This window comes from Equus quagga, chromosome 5 (genome assembly GCF_021613505.1).
Source record: "Equus quagga isolate Etosha38 chromosome 5, UCLA_HA_Equagga_1.0, whole genome shotgun sequence".
NCBI classification, from domain to species: Eukaryota; Metazoa; Chordata; class Mammalia; order Perissodactyla; family Equidae; genus Equus; species Equus quagga.
In genome coordinates, this window is record NC_060271.1 from 20,834,154 (window position 1) to 20,857,196 (window position 23,043).

Here is a 23,043-nt window from a genome sequence, read left to right on the forward strand (position 1 = left end):
CAGGGGGAGGACCAGCCATCCTCATGCTCCAGGGGGAGGACCAGCCATCCCTGTGCTCCAGGAGGAGGACTGGCCATCCTCATGCTCCAGGGGGAGGACTGGCCATCTCCGTGCTCCAGGGGGAGGGCTGGCCATCTCTGCGCTCTGGGGTGGGCATATAACCAGGCCCAATCAGCATATTCCCTCCCCCAGCCACAGTGATTGGCAGCACAGGACCCAAGTCAGTCCAATATTAGTCAAACAAGGGGCTTTTCAGGTTGGGGGTAGGAGAGACTCTCCCTCTAGCGTTTCTAAAGGCAGTACCAGCAGTTCACACCTACTGACTGTCAAGTCCTGCTCCCGGCACTTTACAGTTACAAACTCATCTAGTCTTCACAACAACCTCACAAAGTAAGTACTACTCTTATCCCCATTTCACAGATAAGGAAACTGAGGCCAGAGAAGCTGCTTAACTTGCCCAGGGTCACACAGCAAGGCCAGAGTTTGACCCAGGTACTCTGACTTCAGAAATGGAGACTTTAACTTCTACACTGTTTTTCTTCTTGGAGTGGCGTCCACGCCGTCAACAGCCACATCGAAGGAAGCAGGGGAGAGAGGAATTCCTGAAATCATCGTTTGAGCTCTTGGGTCTAGCCACCCCTGCACTTCACAGATACATAAGCAATAAATTCCCTTTTATCCTTAAGCCTGTAAGAGTTGCATTTCTGCCACAAGCAGCTGAAAGAGTCCTGAGTAATGTGGTCACTCTGGCTGGGTGATGTTAGACAAGGGACCTCTCTGTGCCTCAATTTTCTCATCTGCGAAATGGGAAAGATAATCGAGCCTGCCTCCCGAGGCGGTTACGAAGGTTTAATCAGACAACAGATGGGCAGCGCTCAGCACAGTGTCAGGCAGAGTCAGCAGTCAATAAATGTTCCCTGTTATTGTTAACTTTCCAGGCTAAAACAGCCTTGTTTGTCCTTCAGAAGTCACTCCTGCCCATTCCTGTTACCAACCTGGAGCCACATTTACTCCTCCTTTTATTCAACAAATATTCACTAGGTGTCTACTAGGTACCATCACTGTCAGAGCGAAGAGGGACCTCAGAGGTCATCGAACGCAATCTCCCCACTTTACAGATGGGAAGACTGAGGCCCAGCGGGAGGAAGGGACCTGCCCAAGGTCACAGAGGAGGCTGAGGACGGAGCTCCCAGGCCAGGCTCCTCTCGCCGCCCCAGGCTGTCTCTTTAGCCGCACTGCCTGTATTTGCAGTCAGAGCTGCCGGTGGGGGCCACCAGGGGTCTTTCTAGGAGAGGAAGGGCAGTCCTTAAAGACACACACAGCGCGACTGAAGGGCAGGTCTCCAGGCACAGAAGACAGCGTGGGCGCTCCGCCCATGTGAGTCACTGTCACCGGGATGCACCGCAGGCATGGCTACACCTGCGGGCCACGGCAGGGACCTCTGAGATAGAGGATCCCTTTGGCCACCCCTCTGCAGGAAGCGCCCTCCGGCCTTCTTTCCCTTCTGTCCCTCTGACCAGCCCAGGAGTAGGTCAGCAGGCTTTGCTCCCCATTCCTGCCCTCCTAGCCTCCCAAGGTTCTAGGCAGGGCCTCTGGGTGACCTGCCAGCCACCTCCCCATCCCTCTCTGTGACCGCACATCATGAAAGGCACAGGAGGGCACTCAGGGTCAGGAATATGCCTCCAGAGGCCTGTGTCTACACCTTATCCCCTCTGCCTTCTCTCCATCCTATTGGCTGCCTCCACATGCCCAAGGGAGGGAGCTCCCCCCTCCTCTCCCAGCTCCCCACCCCAGTGCTTCACTTTTGGGTCTCTGTGGAACCGCCATGCGGGGTCCCTGAGGAGGGTACACTCTCCCAAGGCCCGTTTCCCCGGGTGGGAGCAGGAAACGATCACAGAGGGTAAGTGTTTCAGGGCTGGGTAGAGCTGGCCGCCCAGCTAGGAAAGCGTGGGTCACCCTCCTGGTAGACAGCAAAGAACAGGGGGCTTCAAGTCAAAGCCAGACCCTTCACTGGTAACCCCATGTCGCTTAGGCAGGTCCCTTCTCCTCTGTGAGTCTCAGGTTCCTCTGTAAAGTAGGCTCACAGTCCCAATAGCACAGGACTGTGCAGAGGCCTAAAATCACTTATTTCTTGGGCACCTGCTGTGTGCCAGGCTGTGATGGGCACTTGGAACTGGAGGATGAACAGCCATGGTCCCATCCTTCTAGAAGGCCCAGTCTCTTGTGGGGGCGTTCGGAGGAAAGGGGGCCCTGGAACCTCTGCTCTACTTCCATGAGGACTCGAGCTCTGTCTGAATTATGACACTTAGTAAGCACTTACTACATGGCCGGCACCATTCTAAGCCTTGTAACAACCTTACGAGTAAGGTACTGTGATTATCCCCGTGATACAGATGTGGAAGCTGAGGCCCAGAGAGCTGAAGAACCCGCCAAGCGGTAGTCCAGCTCTAGAGTCCACACTCAGGACCCTCTGCGATTCTGCCTGTATCTGCCTCGATTTGCGTGTTCTCTAGGACGTTCTTTGTGACCATCCCCCTTTGCACTGAGCTGAGTTCCTTTGGAAAATAGCCTGCCTCTTTCTGCTGATGAGGACAAGGAGCGGGGCAATGCATGCACTTTGGCGGGACTGGTGTTGTGTCCCATCCAGGAAGGGCAAGGCTCAGGGAGCGGAACCTGAGCGAGAAGCCCCCAAGGGTTCCCCCTCCACCATCAGCACCTACAGCATTTCCCTCTGGGGGCTTGGAGGGCGGAGGCCTCTGTGCACGGAAAGGGGGCTGCTGTATCCTTGTGATGTTTGGACGATGTGCTCCCTGAGTCTGCGAAAGAACCAAAACTCCGTGATACTGGTAACCGCTACCATTTGTGGGGGGCCGCTGGGTGCTAGGCACTGACTATGCATTTTGCTGATCTCCTGTAACCTCCGCATGGCTTGGTGTGGCCGAACAGGGACTGAGACCCAGGCCTCCCTGACTGCGAAGTTCACAACCTTACCCTCTACACCCCTGCCGCTCCCCTGTCAGTGCTCGTCCATCATCCCGGAGACCGGCTGCAGCCCCAGCAGCAGTGGGAAGCTCAAAACAGGTCTAAAGACCCAGGCCTGTGACCTGAGCTCATAATGGTCTAGAGTCATCAAAAGCTGCCTCTCATGCAGATGACATTGGAAGAGACATTTAAAACAAGCAGTTGGGTCCATTGATAAAGCGTTTGCCACCATGTTGGTCCACAGACCAAAAACAATTTCAACACCAATCCCACATTATAAAACATCAACAGTGTAGAGCACAGTTTAAATATTAACGCCTTATTTTTCTTCAACTATTCATACGATTATATATGTTAGATGATATGGTACATGAGGGAGAAACCCAGAAATACAGGGCTTGGACCTCATATGCATACAGCTGTCCACATCCATGTGCAACTCATACGTTTAATCATAATAAAGTGTCTTGAGTGTTTATTCTGTGTCAAGCCTTGTGCTAAACGCCTTACATGTATGATCTTATTGAGTTTCCCCAAACCCTCTGAGGTTGGGCTCATTTGATAAAAGAAGAAACTGAGGTGTTAGTGGCCCCAGCTCACACAGCAAGTCAACAGCAGAGCAGAAACTGAGGCCAAAGCCCTTTGCTCCTTGGCTCACACGCCACACCCTTATTTTAGAGGATGCGAGTATTGCTCTCATTTTAAGCTTGGTGAACAGTTAGATCACGTCCCGGGAAGACCGGAGAAGTCTCTTCAGAGGCAGTGCCAAGGGATAACTTTGGCCCCATCAAAATCTTCACCAACATCTCACCTCCAGAGCTACTGTAAAAAATGTATATATATAATAATGTTCTTAGATCTGAGCATGTGATGTTTTCTCAGTCTTGTGTAAATTATAACTGAAGTCATCTTTATAAAATTTTTGCTAGTTGTTTTGATCCATAGCATAAAACTTAAGTTAAAATCACATGCGTTCTATGTATATAGCTCCAACACAAATCCCCTAGCCCTACCCCAAACTGCTTTCAACCAGGTTGTTACCCCAATCCCTCCCACTTGGAACCCCAAGAAACTCGGGGCCACCCCTGCGGGGTTTCTGTATAAGGTGGAAGCTGGCGCAGAAAGCAGAACCAGGATAGAATCACAAGTATGTATTACCCTAGACTTGGAACCTAGGGGTTTTCCATCCTACCCAACCAGGACTGACACAAAAAGAAGATTGGAGAAGCCCCCAGCCATGGGCAAAAGTGAGGCAGGGTCGAGGAGCTGGGTCTGGGACTGGGGGAGATCTCAGGCCAAGAGATGTCACAGCTGTATTTGGAGGCGTCCCCAGTACTAAATTTGAGCTGGAAACTTCCGAGCCTTCTGTTGACTCAGAAGCACTCCCCTGCATCTTTGCTATACTTTGTTTCTTGGTAGTAGCTGGTATTAAAAAGCCCTTGGGAAAACGCAGAAGAGGGGTGTGCTCATTCCAGGAATGGAGTCTAAGGTCTCTCTGCTCTCCAGGAACTTGCACAGGACTTGACGCATCACAGGAGCTCAGGATAAATGCAGGTTGGGTTGAGCTGAGCAGGAAGGGAAGCGAGGCTAGAGCAGCAGTTCTCAATCCTGGCTGCGCATTAGGGTCACTGAGCAGTTTTTAAATCACTCTTGCCTGGGTCCTATCCCTAGAAATTCTGACTCAGTGGTTTTGTTGGAGCCTGGGCATGGAATCTTTCAAAAAAACTCCCCTGGGTAATTCAAGAGGGTAGCCAGGATTGAGACCCTGTGGGCCAGAAGAATGAAATGAAACTGCCAAGAAGAACCAGGGGCAGGTGAAGTCAGGACCTGTGATCCACAGTAGAAAGGACCAACTGAGGCTTCATTTAGAAGCTGGCACTGCACTGAGGACCAGGGATAAAATAGGGAACGAGGCTTGGAGTCTGGTAGGGAAGGTAGACATCAGTCAAATAAACTCTGTGTGTGTTGTGTGTATGTGTGTGTACATACAAATAGGGGCAAATGCTCAGAGGAAAAACAAGGGCTATGTGAGTCTTGACATGGCTCAAAAGGCCATGGAAGGCTCCTTGTAAGATACACAAGGTGGAACAAGAGTGTTTTAGGCAGAGGGAACATCTTGTGCAAAGGCCCAGAGGCAGGTGGGAAGACTGGCACATTCTCTTAAGGGATCGAAGGAAAAAAGGCTGAAATCCAAAGGTGAAAGGGCCAAGTGACCTGAAATGAGGCCAAGGAGATGGTGGCAAGCAGCTCAGGCAGCCCCAAGAACCATGGGAAACCCGTGAAGGGATTTTATGCCAGGAACTGACACGATCAGATTTGCATTTTTCTTTTGCAATTTTTTTATTGAGATAAAACTCGCATAACATAAAGCCCATTGTTTAAAAATGTATAATTCAGTGGTTTTAATATATTCACAATGCTGTGCAACCATCATCACTATCTGATTCCAGAACATTTCCACCACCCCAAAAAGAAATCCCGTACCTACTCATAGTCACTCCAGATTCCCCTTCCCCCTATCTCCTGGAAACCACTCATCTACTTTCTGTCTACGAATTCTCCTTTTCTGGCCATTTCATGTAACTGGAAGCAGACAATACGTTGCCTTTTGTGTGTAGCTTCTTTCACTTAGCAGAATGTTTTCAGGGTTCATCCATGTTGCTGCACGGATCAGCACTTCATTCCTGTTTATGGGCAAACAGTATCCCACTGGATGGATATAACACATTTTGTTTATCCATTCATCAGTTGGTGGACATTTGCACTGTTTCTACTTTGTGGCTGTTATGAGTATTGCTGCTATGAACAGTTCTGTGCGAGTTTTCATGGAAACATGTTTTCAGTTCTCTTGGGTGTAGACCCAGGAGTGGAATTGCCGGGTCATATGGCAATTCTATGTTTAACTTTTTGAGAAACTGCCAAACTGTTTTCCAACGCAGCTGCACCATTTTTGCATTCCCACCAGCGATGTGTGAGGTTTCCAATTTCTCCACATCCTTGCCAAGACTTGTATTGTCCATTTTGGTTTTTATGTAGCCATCCTAGTGGGTGTGAAGTGGCATCTTATTGTGGTTTTGACTTTCATTATCCTAATGACTAATGAGGCTGAGCATATTTTCATGTGCTTATTGGCCGTTTGTATGTCTTTTTTTGGAGAACGTCTATTCAAATCTTTTGTACGCTTTTTAATTATTTGTCTTTTTGTTGTCAAATTGTAGGAATTCTTTATATACTCTGGATCATAAACCTTTAGCAGATATAGGATTTGAAAATACCTTCTCCCATTCTGCAGATTGTGTATTGCTCCCTTCATTGTCCTCTGCTGCTCAAATGTTTTTAATTTGTTGAAATCCAGTTTACCTATTTTTTTATGTTACTTATACTTTTGGTGTCATATTTGAGAAACTGCTGTCTAATCCAAAGTCACTAAGATTTGTATCTTTCTTTCTTTAAGAGTTTTATAGTTTTAGCTCTTACATCTAGGTCTTTGATCCACTTTTAGTTAAGTTTTTTTATGTTATGTGAAATAGGGGTCCAAATTTATTCTTTTGCATGTGGATAACCTGTCGTTCCAGTACCATTTATTGAAAAGACTATACTTTCCCCATTAAATGATCTTGGCACCCTCATCAAAAATTATAGATGTATGGGGTTATTTCTGGACTCCCAATTCCATTCCATTGATGTATGTCTACCCTTATGCCAGTACCACAATGTTTTGACTACTGTAGCTTTGTAGTAAGTTTTAAAGTTGGGAACTGAGTCCTCCAACTTTGTTCTTTTTCAAGGTTGTTTTGGCTATTTAGGGCGCCCTGCATTTCCATAGAAGTTTTAGGATCAGTTTGTTCATTTCTGGAAAAAAAGGAAGAGAGAGAGAGGGAGGAAGGGAGGGAGGGAGGGAGGAGGAAAGAAAGAAAGAAGAAAAAAAGAAAGAGAGAGAGAGAAAGAAAATGTAGTTGGAATTTTCATAAGAATTGCGTTGAATCTGTAGTTTGCTTTGGGTGGCAAAGTCATCGTAACAATATTACATCTTCCAACCCATGAATACAAATGTCTTTCAGTTTATTTAAATGATCTTTAATTTCTTTCCACAATGTTTTGTAGTTTTCAAGCACAACTCTTGCACTTCCTTGGTTAAATTTATTACTCAGTATTTTTTTTTTTATGCTCGGTAAACTGAATTGTTTTCTTAATTTTCAGAATTGCTAGTATATAGAAATACAACTGACTTTTGTATATTGATCTTGTATCCTGCAACTTTGCTGAACTTGTTTATTTGCTCGAATAGTTATTCTGCAGATTCTTTAGGATTTTCTACATATAAGATCATGTCATCTGCAAATTGAGGTATGTTTACTTCGTTCTTTCCCATCCGTATGCCTTGTATTTCATTTTTTCATTTTCTTACTTAATTTCCCTGTCTACAACTTCCATCTAACGTTGATTAGAAGTGATGAGAGCAGACATCCTTGTCTTTTTTTTAAAAAAAGATTTTTTTATTTTTTCCTTTTTCTCCCCAAAGCCTCCTGGTACCTAGTTGTATATTCTTCATTGTGGGTCCTTCTAGTTGTGGCATGTGGGATGCCGCCTCAGCATGGTCTGATGAGCAGTGCCATGTCCTCGCCCAGGACTCGAACCAACGAAACACTGGGCCACCTGCAGCGGAGCGCGCGAACCCAACCACTCGGCCACGGGGCCAGCCCCATCCTTGTCTGTTTTTAATCTCAGGGAAGAAATATACAGTCTTCCACCACTCAGTACAATGTTAGCTGTGGGTTTTTAATAGATGCTCTTTATCAGGTTAAGAAATTTCTATTTCTAGCTTCTTGAGCATTTTTATTATGAAAAGCATTTTTATTATGAAGGGTGTTGGATTTTGTCAGATGCTTTTTCTGTCTATTGAGATGATCATGTGGTTTTTGTTCCCTATTCTATTAATATAAGGTATTACGTTGATTTATCAGGTTTGTATTTTGAAAAGACCATTCAACTGTACTCTTTTTATAAAGTCAAACTAAACACTGTATTATTTATGGATATATTGTTTACAGATCACATTTAAAGCAAGAAAGAGAGGGGATGATAAAGAGAAATTTCATAAGAGCAGATTCTTTGTAGGGGGAGGGGCCAGGGAATGAGCCCCGAGAGAAATTCACAGGTAATTATAGTGGTATTGATCATGTCTAATTTTTAAAAGCTCCCTGGGTGACAAACATGTCCCAGCTCAGACTACCTGGAGATGCTTAGACTGAACATATTCAGAACCAGCTGCCAGCTTCCTCCCTGAAATGCGTCCTCTTCTTATCTTCTCCATCATGTAAGAGGTTCAGCTACTCACTGAGCATGTGTTGAAATAATGACTGTTTTGCAGAACCCAAATTCTAGATTTAAGGAAACATCAGAGTAGAGGATTGCCTCTATTGGACAGTGACACCTACTGGCAGAGTATAGCACTACACCCCAGCTCTACAGGCACTCTAAATACTCAAGCAAAAGGAAATGCGGCAAAGTTTCAGAACGTCACACTAAGGGTGTCAGCAGCGGGGGTTCATACGGCCTGGGCAAAGCAGGGGAAGTGCACCTGAGAGGAAAGTGCTGTGGCATTCTAGAAGTCTCCCTACACACCCATGACAGGGACCTAAAGAAGACTAAGTGCTGACCATCATTTGCTTGATCAAAATTGTGTAATACTTTATAGACAGATTTGCCTCCATTCATTTGCTCTAGAAATGGCCTCCAGAGAAAGACGCGGTGTCCTCTGCTCCCAGATTTGAGCCCTGGCATGATTTCTGGAGAAACTGTTGTGGTTGTCCTCCTTGATGCTGCTTTCAAAATAGAAGCACTCAGTCCCAACCCGTGCACGGACAACTGCTTGAGGTTACAGACGTTGGATCCAGACTGTCTGGGTTAGAACCCTAGTTCTGTCACTTACTAGCTGTATGATCTTTGGCAAAATACTTAACTGCTCTGTTTCAGTTCCCTTGTATGTAAATGAGGGTAAATATTGTCCCTAAAGAGTCAGAAGATTCTGTGAGGATGAAATAAGATAATGCATGTGAAGGGCTTAGGACTGTGCTTGGTCTTAAGGTCATTCTGACATCAGATCCCTATAGGGCTGGATCCCTCGGTCACCAGCAACTCAATGGGAGACTCCCGGGCAGTATCTTATCAATCTGGAGCACTTGATACTGTTGACTCTTCCTTCTCACAATTCCTTCCACCTTCGGCTTTCATAATATCGCATAGTGGATGATCAATAAATGTTAGCTATTACTTTCTTCTAGTTTTCTTTTTAAATAATAAGAGCAAAGCATTTATATGGTGTTTATGACAGGTGCAATTCTAAGAGCTTTATATTAACTTACTCAGTCTTTATTACAATCCTTTTAGGAGCCACTATTATTACCCCATTTTGCAGATGAGGAAACTGAGGCACACAAAGTCACACAGCTAAGATACAGCAGAGGCAGGATTCAAACCCAGGCATCCGGCCCGAGACCTGTGCACATAACAGCTGCAAAATGCAGAACTCTAATCCAAGCTGGGGGCAGATGACAGGAACTTCCAGGCTCCTCTGTCAGTCTCAAGTCAAGCATGAGCTGCCCGCCCCCCCCACCCCCCCCCACCCCCGCTTCTTTTCTCCGTCTAACCGTCCACGGGCTGGCTGCTCTGCAGGTATCCATGCCTTCTCTAGGACACCGCTGAGTTTTTCCCAAAACTTCTTCCTCTCTGGCTGCTCCAAGTAAGCAGGAACCACTCGACAAAGTGTGGGGCCACCTTGCCTAGCTGGGCTAAGCCCTGAAACTGTGTCTCTAACAATAACAGAAGGAGGAAGAGGGAAATGAGAAAGAGGAGGAGGGGGAGAGGGAGGACAGTGATGTCAGAGTGGTGACAGACACCCAGGGCAGACAACCAAACAGTGTGAAGCCCCTTGAAATAAAACCCCAGGGGATTTTATTTCCTGGCCCATGGTTGATTTGAGATTGCTAAGCAATAGCTGGGGCCCCTCTGACATTTACTCCAAACTTAGAGCAGAATTATTAGAAATTAAGAGAGACTAGAGAATGCATGATTTGCATGATTAAAAACAGTGCCCAACCCTTGGAAGCAAATGTTTCTCACAATAGAAACCAAACCACAAGGATTCCCAGCAGCTCCTTGTGGCAACCCGCTTCCTTCATTTCCGCCTGTGCCCGGCTCCCCACCCCCAGCACTGCGGTTGTCCCTCTGCTGGTGAGCCCACGTGGAGCAGACAGCTGGGGCTGCTTCCAGCTGTGTGTCAACCATTCCTCAACCCTGAAGGACGCAGTGATGGAGACCCCCGCCTCCATCGCACTCCACAGAATGGGGAGGATGCGTTAGACCCGCCACTTCCGTGTCCACCCCGAGAATCCAATTCAGTTTCCCCTCTATCTTCATTCACCAAAAACTCCATGTCTCTTCTTTTCTCTTTTTTCCCTTTGAAAAAACTTTGTCTATCCTTTCACTAGGCCATGTGGGGGGATCTGCCAAATTGATAGCAATTCTTGGTGCTAATCAAGTGTCAATTAAGATTGATGGTGCTGCCGAGAACTCCAGGAGGTTGGCGGCTTATGCTAATGCTTTAAAAGTCTATTTCATATGCCTTTATGTTGAGGCATTTCATTAGGTTTATTAAGAGCCCAATTGATACATTTCTTGTTGACTCCAGATATTCCTGAGGTGATTAATTCTGAACAATGGGGTTAATTAGTCTGCAGACTTCAGAACACTTCTTCAGGCGGGAGGTTAAGAAACCAGTTTCCAGGGAACGTAATCTCCAAAAGAATTACGTTCCTTTCTTCTTGAGGAAAGGGGAAAAAATTCTCCCTAGGGAGGAAAGGATGGCTGTGATCTCACGGAGAGTTAAATGAGTGTTAAACTCTAATGGGCCTCTGTGGTTGTTTTTTTTTTTTTTTTAAAGATTTTATTATTTCCTTTTTCTCCCCAAAGGCCCCCGGTACATAGTTGTATATTCTTCGTTGTGGGTCCTTCTAGTTGTGGCATGTGGGATGCTGCCTCAGCGTGGTCTGATGAGCAGTGCCATGTCCGCGCCCAGGATTCGAACCAACGAAACACTGGGCCGCCTGCAGCGGAGCGCGCGAACTTAACCACTCGGCCACGGGGTCAGCCCCTGTGGTTGTTTTTTTTTAATGCCTCTACTTTTACTTTCTGACTAGTAGGTAAATAGCTTGAATTTGAGACGTGAGTGTATCTGGGGACAGGACGCATGGACCCACAGGAAGAGACTGGTGTGGGGAGCAGAAAATGGGGATCTCTTTCCTGCCTCCTGAATAGATGTGTGACCCTCCCCCCCCCACCCCCGCATCCGGCAGAGCCGTTCGCCTCTTGGGACATTCCTTCATCCGTAAAATGGGGACAATGACATCGGCCTTCCCCCAACACCCAGAGCCGCTGTGAGGGTGAGATGAGATCACACGGGTGAAAGCCTTTTGAGAAGAAAACGCTTTTCTTTTCTTTTTTTAACCTTTGAGAGGTTAAAAAAAAAAAGGGGACCCATTTTAGAAGTGGACTTTTTTAAACTCTCTTTTTTACATTATTATTCCCTCATGAAAGGGTTTCTTCTTGTAGCTGGGATTTTTCATCTCGTGTTAAAGAGAGAGCGAGAGAGGGAGAGAGTTTTAAAAATAGCTATTTTAATGAAAAGAACGGCTCCCCTAAAGAACTGGGCAGCCCTTTCTGCAGGCTTTGCTGCCGAAACTCACGGTCCAAATTGATTTTTTTTTTTTCCCCTCTTCTTTAAAGGTAAGTGATAAAATACTGTGGGTTTGAAAGGGCTGACATTTTGGGTAGCAATTAAACTCAGTCCCATCTAGCCGTGCGGCAGCTGGTGGCGGGCCGGCTCGTTATGGCGGAAAGGCTGGCAGAGGATTACGCGGTGGGCTGAGCCGGCTCTCAGAAGAGCTCAGGCCGGCTGTCTGCAGCCAGGTAATTAGACTTAACAAGCTGGCCTGTCCCTCCACCTTCCCACACCCACTCGGGGCAGGGCAGCCGGGCCCTGGGGACCCACCTCACACCCCCTCTCCCATGAGATGGCCAGCAAGTCGCAGATCCTAATCACCACGGTGATGGACAACGGAGATATTAATGTTGAGGTGCTAATAGTTAGGAATTCATGGCACACAGAGGCGGCAGGGCCTGCTGTATCCCTGGAATCAGCCGAAGGGTGAGGCACTTCCGACAGGTCAATGGGATGTGATTAGAAACCTGTGCAAGGGAGGGACCGACTGGAGCACTTGGCACGAGTTTTCATCCTTGCCCCGGCCGTGTTCCCATGGAAATACAGCAGTAACAAGTCACACTGCCAGCATGTTCTTCTCAGGAAAATCCATTCCTCAAACTCCCCTCTGGTGGGGACTCTGTGATCTCCCTGTGGAGACCCGAAGACCAGCTTGGCCGTGAGAGAACCACCTGTCGAGAGGGCTTCAGAGAGCCTGCCACGGGCTGAGCCCCTTGCTTTTGCTCTGCTCTCCAGGTGGCTCCAACCTGCAGCCAGGATGGAAAACTTCCTGTCCAGATGCAGGCCAATGGTTCAGCCCAGCATCCAGACCCACAACGCCTGGCAGAGTCTGACATGTCTGTGTCATCGGCTGAAACTCCCAACTTCATCCACATGGCAACAAGACTCAAGAGAAAGACAATGCAGTCCATCTGCTGTCGTCTCTTGGCCACTCTCCTCCACACAGAAGGCATCAGTGACTTCCTGGGGCAGCAAGATCGATCCAGGGCTTTAGCTGAACATTTGGGGTCCTGGAACTGGAGGAACCTGGAGCCATGGGTCTCAGCCCTGAGCTGCCCAGTTCCTTTTGCAGCACCGATGACCCTGTCTCTCTCCAAATTTCCGCTTGCCCATCTGTAAAAACGATGGGTGGGCCCATTTGAGCGCTCCATCCTCCTCAGCCTGAAATGCCAATGGTTCTGCAAATCTGCCGATCTCTCCTGAGTCACACACACACACACACACACACCCCCCCCACACACACGAACTCTTGACCCTCCTCTGGGACCAAGTCAGTGGGTGGAGTTGCTCACTAAAACCTTCCAGGACATCCCCAGCCAGAAGCCCCGTCTCTGCCCAGCATACCTGGTTCAGCCATCCTCCAGAACGTCAGCGGTGATGACTACTACAAATTGCCAGTTGATGACGACAACGGCAGTCAAAGCACCTGGCTCTCCAGGGCTCCTGCTCAGTCCTGCTTTCACTGGTTGCCCCTGGCAAGGAGCCACGTCTACCACAGGCACCCATGTACAGTGGGCACGATGAAGTCACGAGGGGAATCGACTTGCCCAAGGCCACACACCTCCTGATGCTCACAGCCAAAACTCCAATGGACGACTGACTCTGAGTCCGGCATTCCCCTCTCATTGCCCAGATGCTTCTAGATGCTTTTAACTGGTCGGTTTAGGGGCCTTCACAGATTGTGCCCCCCTCAGCACGTGCATATATGTGCACACACGCACGCACACACACGCATGCGCTCACTCAGCAAGTGCTTCAACTCCTCCCACTCAGGAACTCATTAATCGCCGGCTTTGTCCCAAGTCTCTGAACTGCGTTCAAGACCCCTGTCACTTGAGAGGCGTAGGGAAAACCAGGCATCTGGGTTAGGAAGGAGGGTGATCGCTAACCCCAGCAGCAGTTTTCCAGAGAATAAGAGGCATCGGAATACGCCCAGATTCCAGCCAGCACAAGAAGGGGCGTGGGAATCCAATGTGCAGCGCTGTGCAAGAATAAGGGAGGGCGTAGAGGCACGGCGGGGAGCGGGAAGGAGCCCAGGGACAAAGGGGCGGCAGCTGGGATCCAGCCCTACGAGGTGCTGCGTGCCCTTCTCCGAGGGGAGGAGAAGAGGGGCAGAGACTTGCCAGGCCCTCGGAATCCACTGTCTTCCCTCATGCCCCCCGCCTTCGGAGGGACAACAGATCCAGTGGGAGTGGGGATCCCATTTGAGGGGACTCCGGGAGATGGGTGGGAGTGTGATGAAATGGCAGGGCAGAGCAGCCTCCGGAGTAATTAGAGGAATTAAAGATGGCTGGTTTCAATTCTCTGCAACCCACCAGCATTTGTTCAATGAATTGAGTAGCCACATCAGGCACTTTAAAGGAGGTTACTTCTCATTTTCTCATTTCCTCCTAAGATCTAGTCAGTGATGTGGGAGTCTAGTCACTGTTCTCTCAACCCCCCTACGTCAGTTGGGGTGGGGCAGGGGAGAGTAGCTAACACCTAAACTGTATTTACCTTTTTGCTTTTCCTGCCAGGTCTTGCTCAACCAGGAGGGGCCAAAAATGCAATCCTGCCATGTGGCCAGAGGTGTTGGACTGGAAACCTCCCTGTTAACTCCCTAGGGAATGATTCATCTGGTGGGAGGTTGGGGAGAAGGAACACGGAGTGTGGGTGGACCCCTTGGGGCTGCCTCTAGAGGAGAGGCCTGCGGTTGTCCACTTCTGCGCGTGCCTGGAGGGCAGGTGTGGAGCAGGGGGCCTAGGGGCCCAGTGGTGGCCACGCTTCCAAGCCACATCTTCCATGACTCTCTCTGCCCAACTCCTGACTTATTGTTCAGCTGGTTCCAAACCAGTTTGGGGAGCAGAATAGGATTATTGCTCCAAGCCCCCTGAGAATAAGTAAGGCTCATTCTCTTGACTCCTCATCCACTCAAGGTGAGATAATAACAAACAAAACTTGGAGAAACGTCCTGTACTGCTGAGTGTGGGCTGCGATAAGATGGCGGAGGGTTTGCAGACACAAAAGGGGATGAGATGGAATAAGGATGAGACAGAATGGGAATATGAAGGTGGAGGATGATGGGGGTGGACCACGATGGGGTGGGGGAAGCAAGACCCAATGGCAGGGAGGCCCTTCTGTGCAGAGCTGAGCTCTCATCTCAAGACGCAACCTTGCAGCCCATGTTCCTGGCCAACAGGGTTGCAACCAGTCAGCCCCCTTCCCGATTGCTCAGCAGGTGCCAGAACCCGGGGAGAGGGAATGGATGGCTCTTCAAGAGGCTGGCACAGGTCCCAAACAATCTGTTCCCAACTTCCTCCTGCGTGGGTGGTGGCGGCACGTCCCCAGCCGGCCCCCACGCCTCTCACCAGCCGTCAACGCGCCCTCACTCTCTCCTTGTGTGTGTTGTCAAATCTTCCCAATATAGCAGCTCAGAGTCTGTCAACAGTTCTGTTCTGTGCCTACTTTCCCTCCCCAAAGGATGCCAAGTCTGCTGTCCCCTCCCTCGATGGGGGCATCTCCTGTCACGCCTCACCCTCAGCACTGGCAAGCAGAGACACACAACCCCCCAGAGGACGTGTGCTTGGAGAAGCCATGCCAGCTTCTGTGGTCCGGGTTACCTGGCACAGGAGCGGAGCTGTGCCAGGACATATTTGAGTGACATTAAGGAAGAGGAGTCCAGGGGCCTGGGATACTGACTGGATGTGGGGAGGAGGGAGAGTGGAAGTTGCAGGTTATGCTCAGATTTCTGACTGGAAGGGATTCGGGGAAGATGGTTCACTGAGGTAGGAGGTCCCTGAGAAGGAGCAGTTTAGGGATGGAGAAAGAGATGAGAGCTTGAGATCTAGGGAGGCTGAGATGACCGTGGGTTTCTAATGAGGAAGTGCTGTAATCATAAGCAGGGTGGAAGCTCAGGAGAGAGGTCTGGGCATGCAGAAGGTCCCAGAGGGTGGAATGCAACCATCACGGGACAAGCCAGCACACACCCGTTTGCTCCAAAAGCATTCGGCAACAGGATGTTATCGGTACAGCAACCCCCGTGATTCCCTTTACAGACTTCCCCTTGTGTGCCCTGCCAGGGTGCTACTGTGTGGACCAGCCTCCCACTCCAGATGTCTGTTGCTGTGTGCCATCAGCTGCCATCTCTTTTCCTGTTCCAGCTGTCTCTGCTCCAGGCAACAGAGAGCGACCTGGTCTGGGCTCAGGAGCCCTGAGCTCCCATCCTAGCTCTGCCAACTGCCTTCGGGAATCTAAACGTGTCGCTTTCTCTCCCACAGCCTCCGTCTCCTCAACTGTAGAATGGGACCAAAGACTGTTGGGTCAAACAAGACAGTGCGTGCAGATACTTTACACTTGTGAGGAATTTGGGTGAAAATGCCCAAAAGTCTAGCCAGGCCCCCTCAGTCTTTTCTCCCCACCCCCCACCACCACTGGACCCACAGCAGAACCTGGACCAGGTGTGGGGGGCACACTGTCCCCATCCTTTGTTGCCTCTTCCTCTGGGTGGGGGGGGGGGGGTGGCTCTGGGACACTGCTCAGGTCTCCTAAAACCTCCACAGATGTCCCCCATCCATGCTTCACCAGATGACCCCACGGGTCAGAAGACACCATTAATAATGCTCGCATGATGACATTTATGGCGGCCCCAGGCGGCCCTGCTTAGCTCTCAAGGCTGACGGGAAATGTCAGGCACAGAGCGAATTGCTCCTTACAGTGCATATTGGGCAGAACATTTGTAATGATCCCTTATTTGCTGATCTAAATTGAGACCTCGCTGAGGTGGTCAGACCCTCCTCTCCTCTCCTGCCGTCCAGCTCAGACACTGGTGACCCCTTCGTCACACCCACCCGAGAGTCCATCTTCACGGAGGACCCGGGGTGGGGAGATGAATTAAGGTGAAGACAAGCCACAGTCCTCCCGGGATGCTGTCCCTTCATTTCAGGAAGGGTTTGGGGGCGGGAGTTGCTAACCTGGGCCTTGAAGGTCAGCTCACGAATCTGAGAAATGGGTTGGTGCTTTTGTGCCCAAGGGAGAATGTCGCACACCCCTGCGGGCTGTGGTGGGTGCACATTGTTGTCTGCTCAGCACCCATCTATTCCTCCTTAAGAGAAAGCCCCTCAACTGGAGGAGGCACCTTCCCCCACACCAATTTGCCATCCTGGCTGCCAATCAAAGGACTCCACCCCCGACCACATGGGCAGGGCACAACCCAACCCCGGACCAGGGAAAGTCTTCCCCTGAGGTTTGTCCATTCAGAACCAAAGGAAGACAGGGAATCAGGCAACATGATGGGCAGGTGTTGCTGGTGGCCATGGTTCTGGTCCCCGGAAGGAACCAATCTACAAAGGAATTAAAAATAAAAAAGAATAAAGCCGACACACAGAAGAAAGAGGACTGAGAAGGGGGGAGATGGTCCTGACGGCTTTGGAGCTCCTGCTTGCCATGGTCCCTGAGACCCAGGTTCTGTGAGCCAATAAAGTCCCCTTTGTGCCTTAACTGGTTCCAGTGGGGTCGCTGTCACCTGCAGCCAGCACCCCACCACACTGTTACAGATGCGTCCTCTCTCCCGGCCTTCTGGAGGCAACTCCCACATCTTTGCTGTCTACTCCAGACCACTCCAGAGGGGATGGCCCAGAGACACGGAGCAGGACAGACCCAGTGATAGGACCCTTCCACCAGGGCCCCTCCCAGCGGGACCACTTGACCCCTCTGCCTCCCATCTAGTCCACACTCTCTGCCCTCTGCTGCCCCCACTGGCCACAGGCCCTCATGTGCTCAATGCCCCAGGCCCAAGACCGGTCGAGGTAAGTACACGATAGGGACCCAAATGAGGAAGCAGAAGGTGGCACAGGTATGAACAGAGGCAGCCTCTCACAGCACCATCCCAATAAGAAACATCTCTGGAAATGGGAGCTCAAAAAAATTCTCACTGTGGGTTAAGAATCCTGCCATCTTCCCCAGGTGAGAACAGCACAGTAATATAAAGTGGGCGTTGGCCTGCCCATGTGGTCTTCCAAGTGAGACCCTCTAGGCAGGCTTCCCGGAAGGCCGGAAGAGCGGAACATAAAGACGGAGAGCCGAGGAGAGAGGCTGAGGAGCTCCAGTGAGAAACGGAGTCAAGAAAACCATAGGAGCTAAGGGGAGAGGGAGCAGAAGCCGTGGCGCAGAGTGAGGAAGGCGGGGACAGCGGAGCAGCTGGGGCGCGTGCGGGCGCTCCGAGAGGAGGGGTGGAGCCCCCGGAGCAAAGCAGCCTCTGGATCCACCCTGCCCACAAGTACTGAGGGGTGAGGCACCACTCGTGTGTTTTCAGTCTGCAGAACATGACAGCACACAACATAGCATTCGAGGTCACACCACTTGACCAGTAACTGCCATTGTCCTCATGCTTTTTCTCGCAGGGTAATAGAGATTCTGAGAGAGTTCGTGGCTTGACTGAGGCAACCTCTCTAAAGAGAGAGCCTGGACTCGAACCCAAGCCCGAGCCGCAAGGCCAGGGAGCTGTCTGCTGAGTGAGGCCACCTCCATATGGGTGGGGCTGTTTCTGTGTCGATCTGGTCACACAAAGTGAAAGCACAGCTTTTTGGGGGTCCAAGAAACAGAAAATGTGGACCCTGCTATTTATAAGCTGTGTGCCTTTGGACAGGTTACTTAACTACTCTGTGTCTCTCGCACGGGTGTATCCGATGGGGTCGTTTTAAACATCATGCATCAGAACTTGACACTTAGCAGACATAATTATAACAGTCACAAGACAGCATGTGTATATTTCCAGAGCAATTCTCCCATGATGTTTAGTCTGATTTTGTGTTTTCCTGTGAAATCAAATCCAAGAGGTCCACCCCGTAGCCCCATCTCATCATTTTAACCACAGCAGAGAAGACCCTAGAGAAGCCTCATCTCCAAAGCAAGTGGTTGTTTTCATCCTTATCACACAGATGAGAAGCTGAGGGTCGGGGGCAGGACAGGACACATCAGCGTAGAGATGATACTTAGAGCCAGTGGACTAGAGGAGGTCTCCTTGGGGAGAGACCTATAGAGAAGAGGCCCAGGACTGAGCCCTTGGGCCCTCCCACATGTGAAGATCCAACAGGGCAAGGGAGAAGGGCCAGTGAGCTGGAAGATGGTGTCCTGGAAACCAGAGGAGATGATGTTTCAGGAAGGAGGGAGCGGACAGCTCTGTTCAATGTCCATGAGAGGCCGAGTGAGATGAAGACCCAGAAGTGACCAGTGGAGTCCGGCCACGACCTTGGTTAGGGCAAATACTATGTGCAGCCCTGAGCCTCACCCATTCCACATTTTCCCCCATCCCTCATCCTCTCCTGCACTCTTCATTGATAAGATGAAAAAGCCAAAGACAAATGGGTTTTTGAGAATCAAACCCCACCAGAATGTCATACATCACCTCCAGCTGCTCAGGACGGGGTTGACCGCACAAGCAGAAGACAAGGATGGACGGATGGAGATTGTCCCTGCAGATCTTGGCAAGAGAGGCTGGGCTGTCTCGCTCACCACCATTTTTTTTTCTCTTAAAGGTTAGCACCTGAGCCACTATCTGTTGCCAATCTTCTCTCTCTCTTTCTTTTTTCTTCTTCTCCCCAAAGCCCCCCAGCACACAGTTGTATATTCTAGTTGTAGGTCCTTCTGGTTGTGCTACGTGAGATGCTACCCCGACATGGCTTGATGAGCGGTGCCATGTCCACACCCAGGATCCGAACCGGCGAAACGCTGGGCCGCTGAATTGCAGCACACGAACTCAACCACTCGGCCCCGGGGCCGGCCCCTCACTACCATTTTTAAGACTGGAGACATTGCCATTTCAATCCTCCTTCATGCCATTCTTCAGCAAATAAATATTTATGCTCTTCCACTCTGTGAAAAGTCCTGTGTCAGTCACTGGAGACACAGCCATGAATAAGTGACTTTGACTTCAGCCTTGACCCTGAGGAGTTCACAGGGAGGACACACACATCAACAGCTCCTTACAGCAGATCGTGGACATGTCCTGGAGGAATAGCCCCAGAGAGGGCTCTGGCAACACAGTTGAAGGGTCAGGGAGAGCTTCACGGAGGAGGTGACACTTGGTCTTGGCCTTGAATGACGAACAGAAGCTCAGCGAGCAGGCAATAGGATCACCCACATCCCAACAGGGGCAGTGGAGGCACGAGAGAGCGTGTGGTGACTGGAAGCCTACCCTTCCCTGGAGGGCTGCAGCAAAGAGCAAAGGAGGGACTTTGATGGGTGCGGGGCCCAGGTCTTCAAAGACCTTAAATGTGAAGCGAAGACTCTTGGACTTTACTCTGTAAATCAGCATTTCCTCAGGAATTTCCTGTGAAACGCGAATCTCGAATTTGCTATGCAAAATCAATGAATCAATAAACTCTGGGATCAAACACATTCGGGATCTTCTGCAGAGTAGACCCCTCCTCCTGGAGATTCGCTGTGTTCATTAGCATTTAAAAGCTCAGAGAAAGTGGAGAGGAAAAAGAAAGGAAGGAAGAGAGAGAGGGAAAGAGGGAGAGAGAGAGAGAGAGAAAGGAAAGAAACAAAGAGAGAGAAAGAAAGAAAGAAGGAAGGAAGGCAGGAAGGAGAGAAAGAGAAAGAGAAAGAAAAAAAAATAAAGATAACATACCTTTTAATTTTCTCCATGCATGCCCCACACTCGCCTTTGTTCGTGTAGGGCACACTGGCATCCCCACACAGTTAACACTCCTCAGTCACACAGTGGGAAAAGCTGAACGAGGAATTGAGAATGTTTGCATTTTAAGCAGGTGAACGGTTCCCCTGGAGGCAGAAGGTGGTGAGATGGCTGTCCAGGGGCCCCATTAGCCCCGGAACCCATAGACGAGGTCCAAGATTACCCCATTACCCTGGGACTAAAATCTCTTCACTTATGTCTTCAGAAAATATCCGGTGAGCACCTTTTCTGGGCCAGCAGTGTGGTGCTGGCGGGAGGATGGGGGGGAAATCAGACAGGATCCCAGCCTCCTGGTGCTTATTGGCTTTCAGACGCTGTTCACATAATTATGTAGGTTGAAATTTGAAGGAAAACAACACAGTCTGCAAGAAAGGAACCTGGAATCAGCAGGATTTTCCTTAGTAAGCCATACCTGGGCTGAGATTCGAAGGATGGGTAGGAATTAACTAGGCAAGGAAGGGCAGTGTTGGGGGAATGGCATTCTGAGCAGAAGGAACAGCATATGCAAAAGCCCTGTGGCAGCAAGAAAAATACTACAGATACAAGACAAAAGGGAGAGTGGGAAACGGTTGTTTCCTGATCATTCAGCAACTTTTATTTGCAGTCCTGTTTATGGCTATATATGTCTGGCCACAATTAGAAATAAAAGGCCCCCAGAGTCTGAAATTTGGATGCTCTGGAATGAAGGAGGTCCAGCGAATTGACCAGAGGAACAAGAAGCCCGCCCAGAGTTTCCTGCTTAACAAAGGAGCAAGTGAGGCGTGCAGAGGGCTCGCTGGGGCCTGGTGAGGCTGGGGGGATGGGATGGGGTGCAGCCCGTCTGGGTAGACCAGGTGTTTCAAATCCAGCTGGATGCGGCCAAGCTCCGAGTCCCTGTGAGTGGCATAGTTAGCACAGAAAACCTGCTTCCTAGGAAGGGACCCTCGCCACCATCTCCTGAGTGATGAGTGCGAGCCGAGCACTGTGCCCAGTGTGTTGCACATATAACCTCACACTGCAGGCACCTGGATGTCCCCACATTGTCCGATCTTGTGAGTTCACCTTCCTTGTAACATAGAAGGCAAATGGCCCCAGCTTGCATCCCACATCTAGTGGGAAACCCTGCAACCCCAGCAATACCTTCAGGGCCGTATGTATCGCCTAGAGCTCACCCGGCGGAATTCTCCATCGCATCCGGGTCTTGCCTCCTGCCACTGGAGTCTTCTCTCTGCCCTGGGCTAACAAAGAACGCTGCAGCCTTTCCTTCCATTCCCCAAAGCAACCACGACACAGTGCCGTCCCACGTGAGTGAGTTTCACCGACGCTCTGAGGATAATGACAGTGGTCACACAGCGCAGTTCCTGACTCAGGATCGAGCTGATGCCCTTGAACCTCAGCGGTTCCTGGGGACAGTTCATCGCCATCTTTTACCTTCAAGTCCATGGGTTTATTGCCATGTGGCTCAGACTCCCTGTCTGTCAAAACCCTCCTTACGCCTCTTCCTGTATACCCTGGGAAAGCACCCATCACCTCAGATGTCTTGAGCTGGGTTCACCAAGAAGCAGAGCTGAGATAAGGGTCTGGGTGCAAGTGGTTCCCTTGGGGGGTGCTCCCAGGAAGCAGAGCTGGGGGAACAGGGAAGGTGGGGAGGGAGGGAAGCCGAGGTGCAGAGTTAACGAGCAGGGTACCACCGAGGGCACCTGGGACTTTGTCTCGCTGGGGACCTCTGGGAGACAGTGTGGAACGTGCCTCGCAGGTAACCCACCCGAGGGTCCGAGAGGCCATACTCGGCCTCTGCTTCCGTCCATTACTGGCTGAGGGCTGCTCGTGGTGGCATTCGCTCCCACCTGCACCCAGAGCAAGGCAAGAGAGAGCCCTCGGTTGGAGGGTTGCGGCACCTTGCAGAGGATGGCACTGACCACTGGGCCATGTGAGCAGGGCGCCAGAGCATCTGCTACAATAGACGGGAAAGGTCGCTCACAGCCCATCGAGTCCGTGCCCTTGGGAAAGGGGCAGGCAATTTTCACTGCAAAATGCACCTAAATATCAAGATATGTTGCTCCATCTATCCTGGAGAAAAATTATGCCTCTTTCCCAAAAGATGGAAGGGTCTGTACACAGCTTTGGTTTGAAAAGGGCAGTTGCTCTATAAGGTAGGTACTACCATCACCCCATCTTATAAATCAGGTAATGGAGGCTGAGAGAGGCAGTGAGAGAGTAACAGACCCACAATTCAAACTCCTTCTGATTGCCATGACCACACGCATTCGTTTCTTTCCTTTTTTTTTTTTTTTTTTTTTTGCTGAGGAAGATTAGCCCTGAGCTAACATCTGTTGCCAATCTTCTTCCACTTTATATGTGGGTCACCACCATAGCATGGCTGACGACTGGCATAGGTCTGCACTGGGAATCTGAACCCGCAAACCTGAGCCACCAAAGTGGAGCATGCTGACCTTAAACCACTATGCTGTGGGGCCGGCCCCATGACCACACGCATTCTTAACCACTGGGTCGTAGGGTCTCCCAGAGCCTGAGAGGCACTTCAATGAACAATCTTTAACAATGACACACATGGACCAAACTTGTCACATTTACAGTTAGGTCCCTCTCCCACCATCCTGTGTCTACA